Here is a 4,878-nt window from a genome sequence, read left to right as displayed (position 1 = left end):
GGATGAGAGAGATGGGGGTGGGGGGGAGATAAAGGGGGGGAGGACAAGGAGAGAGATGGAGAGGAGAAGAAGAAGATGATAAGAGAGTGAGAGAGACAGACAGAGATAGATGTGGCCTTCGACGTGTCTCCAAAACTTACTGTGGACCTTCAGCCAAAATACTTGTCCATCTCTGCTCTAAAGTGCCACCTGTCCTATCTTTTGTCTCAAAGGTTAAAAAAAGTAGCACAGAAACTATGAAGAATGCAGTTGAAGTGACTGGGCAGATTTAAACAAAAATTTGGAGTCACACATAAATATTGGAAGCCAGTACAGGGGCAAAGACCTGCAAGTTCTGATGCTTTGCTTACTCAGTATCAGGTCCTGCCGGCCAATAATGCTCTGCAGCAGGAAAAGAAATTCCATCGATTTTGATGGGATTTTTCAAGAACAAGTGTCCTATTCAACATGAACAGGATAGACAGCTCTAAAGGAACTAGAGGAAACCTATATTTGTTAACCTCTCTTTGTGCTTGGCTAACAAAAGGCTGACGTGCTGGTGGGACAAACGATACAGCAATAACTTAATAGGAATAGACAAATGAAATTAATATCTCCTAATGGCTAAATATTAGCTTTGGGTTAAGAGCATCTCTGCAAATGTTTGGCAAACTGCAGGGTACATATTTGGGCATGGCCCTGTAATGCCTCTTCACAGTATGCAGAGATTGAGATTAGCAAAGGAGTGCTGGTATGATTAACATTTCAAGAATACATGTTCTAGTTCCAACTATGCTTGAAGCTCATCTGTTTTTAGTGTGCCAACTACATAATCTGTCCAAGGATCAGCTAGAGCACTGGCGCTTTCCGTGTGCAACTGCTGTATTAGATGTGATATTATTTGATAAAGCCTGGGTTCTTTAAAAATTAAATATTTTAAGTAGTGTCCTCTGTTCTTGCTTGAATCATATTCTGGTATTGTGTATCTGAAATCCTGGTGCAATATTAACACATAGGTTTCATTATACCTTTGGCATGGATCTTCATCTGTGTAAATTAGCAGACCTTCTTTAACCTGGAAGGAGTGGAACTGATTTACAGCAGCTAGGAAGGATCTTGCCCCTTTCGTTGAAATTATAACAAAAAGGAATTCTGATATTGGTGGAATCAAAAGTATCTTAAAGAAGTTTCTGCTTATGCATGAAGAAAATCAGTTGGAAGTCCTAATATCAAAACACAAACAGCTGCAGAAACCCCCAAAAAACACTATACATTTTCCTTGTCTGAAAGACAAACCACAGTGCAGACTACATGCTACTTGAGCCATGTAGGTTAGAAGAAAAGAATGAGTATGCAAAGAAAAAGTGAGGGTACTGCTTTAGAGAAGCACTGGACAACCAGCATGGAGCTTCTGTTGTATTTACAGCTATTTTTATGGTGGCGGGTTTTGTCTTTCTTCTCTGATATGAAAAGCGGTGCCAATATCATAGCATGTTAGCGAAAATGCATAACAAATAATCACAAGGTTATTCTTCGTTTGCCTCTAGTACCAAGCACTTTAAAAACACAGATCTTTGGTCATAAATACACTGCACAGCTGAGTGATATTTAGAGGGGTGTTGAACAGTCCTCTAAGTTAGGTACCATATTTATGCTATGTACATACCTCCTTTCCCCTCTGAGCCTAATATTTGCCCATGCAAGGTAAAATGTATCAAAATTATGGATGGTGAATACCTGAGCCAGTAAAATATTGACAATCAGTGTAGGTACCAGGGACTTTTTGTGGGGTTTGGTTAATATAGTAACTGTCAAGAGACTTTTATATTCAAATGCATCTTATAAATTGTGCTTGTTTATCAGTGTCAGTCTACATCTTGATATTAAAATACTACTTTAATTAAATAGTAAATGATGGTATTTGACTATGTCATTACATATGTCTAAAATAAAGCCACAATACATAATGCACTTAAGTGTTATAAATATTATTAATTTGCATTAAATGCAGACAGTGCCATCAATACTATGCACTTAAAATCATGGTGTCTGTCTGCCCCAACGACCATATAGCCTAAAACTGTGCCACTTCAAGCTCTACATTTCTGTCCAGTGAGTGTGGATGTGAGATGCCTGGAGTTCAAAGAGAGTTAGAACAAGCTCATACTGCCCACAGTTCTTTTAAAGAAGAAGAGTGAAGTCTGAAAGTGATTGTTACAACAAATGGTACATTATTTTCTCTGTTGTTTCTGATGTCCTTAGTTTTAGTTTTTCTGTTGCAAAATCCATAGAGGATTTCTGAAAGCAAGGCTTTTGCACTAAGTGCGATGCACTTATGGTTTTAAAATAATTGATTGCCATTCAAAGGTTAACAATATCTAGCCTTAATAAGGGAATTTACTGAGAAAGAGTCTCTTTGAATGATGGATATAAACAAAAGAAAAGAACAACTCAGAGCTTTAATGAAAGTGGTTCTTACCAGCTGCTTTTAAGTCCTGATGGGTTTGCTGTAGTCTCTAGAAATGAAGTGGAAAGAATAGTCATGCTACTGGATCATAATCACAGGGGGGGCATATGGAACTGTCAGTTAAGATGCTCCTGTTCCTATTTGCTCGTCAGCTTGTTGATGCAGTGCTTGACATTTCTCGTTGGTTTTCTTGCTTGCAGCTCAATTTTGGACCAGTTTTAAAAAATCCATCAGTGGGGTAGGGGGAGTAGATGTTTGGGAACTTTAACCCAAGTGGAACTTAAATGGTTCAATAAGTCTACATTTAAACTTTCGTTTTTAGGGGCTTGGCTTTTATTATCAACAATCTGTGGCTTGATGTGAAGTAGGGAGTCTTAAAAATTCATGGAAATTGTGTTTAGAGAAACTTATGAATACACTTGAATGTAAATTCTTAGTTTTCATTCTTACTGTGTGCCCTTTGGTGTAGAAGTAGGACTAGTGTGAACTATTGTTTCTTCTGTTTTTTAAAACTGAAGCAATGCTGGGATGCCTATAGAAATGATTGCAAAGACATTACTTCAAACCCACTAACAGCTAGGTAATGAACTGATAAGAGGCTAGTGCTGTTTGTTAAGGAAATTTGTGGGAGAAAAACCCCATTTGAATTTTTCTGAGATGTAGTACAATCTTATTCCATCATTATGAATCAATGTAATTACAGCTCAGCTGATTATAAGTCAACATCTAAAATATTTCTACAACTTTATGTCGGTAAATACATCTTTGTCCTGTGTTGTGATCCTCATAGAATAAGAAGCTGACAGGTGAAACCTAAGAGGTCTTAGGTGTTTTTTTTGTAATCATCACAATGGGCCTAGAGATAGTCAAATATATGTCTGGTGTGCCAAGTCCTGAAACAACTGAATGATTTAAAAAAAAAAAATTTGTGTTGTATTGTATCATCTGACCCCAGTGCGCTTTCCTGCCAAGAGCAGGGGGGTGGACTCAATGATCTACTGAGGTCCCTTCTAACCCTAAAAATCTATGAAATCTATATATGCTGGACATAGTCAAAGAGTAACATCTAACATATTTGAGCATGATTAAAACTTTCAATACGGAAGAGTTATATAGCTTTTTTCACACACAGTTGATTGCTGTGCAATTCTAATAGTTCCTGTCACAGCATTGGAAAAGGACCTGTAATGCTATTGAACAAAACATTATCCATCCAAGTGAATTAACTGAAATAGCTTTCAGAACAATAATGCTGTCTGGTAAAATGCTTTATCTATTATTTGTATTAAATGGCTTTCTCTTTGATATGATGTGACAGTGATGTCCAGACAATACTCATACCTCAACAAAACACTGTGTACATATGGTTCTTATCTTTTTTTAAACAAAGGTAAAATCTTGGACAAATTCAAATCTAAAATCCATGGAACTACAGTTGTTTACACCAAGTCTGATTTTGGTCTATGGGTTACATCTCACTCTAGTATTTTACAGGCAAGATTTTTTGTGGGTGATACCTATTACTGGACCAAGTACATGGTTGGGCTAGATGTAGATAAGCTTTTGAATGGAGTCCATTCTTCAGGTCTCCACTATTTTAGCAATGATAAACTGTATCGGGGTCGGTAACCCCTGGCACGTGTGCCGAGCATGGCACGCAAGGCCATTTTGTTTGGCATGCCACAGCCAGCCCTGGCTCTGGGTAACTGCTGCCAGCAATGGAGCCTGGGCTGCTCCCACCAGGGCTTGCAGTGTCCCAGCTGCCTGTTAGGAACAGCCCAGGTTCCCAGCTGGCAGCATCTACCCAGAGCCAGGGTCAGCTGCAGCCGGGAACCTGCAAACAGCTGTGCCAGGCTCTGGAGCCAAGGCATCAGCTCTATATTGGCATGCTTGTGCAGCTGGGCAGCGCAGCCCGCCCCAAGGTGAACATGCAGTTGCCACTAGAATGGAGCTGATGCTGGAGCTATGGAGCCTGTTGCAGCTGTTTGCAGCCTGCCCACTGCTTGCTGCAGCTGCCCAGAGCCCAGGCTGGTTGCAAACAGCTGTGCCGGGTTCTGGAGCCCAGTCACTAGCTCTGTGCCAAGAGTGGGGGAGAGACCGGGGCTGCGCTGCCTCAGGCCCCACCCCCACCACCCGCCGCAAGGTGCAGGTGCAGGTGCATGCACTGGTACAGAGCTGATGCCACGGCTCCAGAGCCCGGCACAGCTGTTTGCAGCTTCCTGGCTGTAGCTGGCCCTGGCTTTGGGTAGCTGCTGCCCACCGGGAGCCCGGGCTGCTCCCAGCAGGCAGCTGAGATGCTGCAAGTCCTGTTGGGAGCAGCCCAGGCTCCAGCAGCTACCCAGAGCTGGGGTAGCTGCTGACAGCCACAGAGCTCGGGCTGGGGGGCAGGGGCTTTGGGTGGGGGGCAAGGGACACCAGGGCTCGGGGACAGG

At 41.7% G+C, this 4,878-nt stretch overlaps 1 protein-coding gene across 1 annotated transcript in view; it reads right to left on the bottom strand.

Moving 5' to 3' along the window:
* LOC109287857 (adiponectin-like) overlaps positions 1-2,513 on the bottom strand; it is an 8,399-nt gene extending 5,886 nt beyond the window's left edge. Inside the window, exon 1 of the mRNA XM_019503112.1 lies at positions 2,459-2,513. The gene's annotated coding sequence lies outside the window, so the exon portion shown is untranslated. The remainder of the gene's footprint in view (positions 1-2,458) is intronic.
* Between the last annotated feature and the right edge of the window lie 2,365 nt (positions 2,514-4,878).

The sequence above is a fragment of the Gavialis gangeticus genome, unplaced genomic scaffold (assembly GCF_001723915.1).
Source record: "Gavialis gangeticus isolate Ggan-Ray unplaced genomic scaffold, GavGan_comp1, whole genome shotgun sequence".
Lineage (NCBI taxonomy): Eukaryota > Metazoa > Chordata > Crocodylia > Gavialidae > Gavialis > Gavialis gangeticus.
Note: the sequence above shows the minus strand (reverse complement) of the source record. Positions and strands in the feature narration are given on the sequence as shown.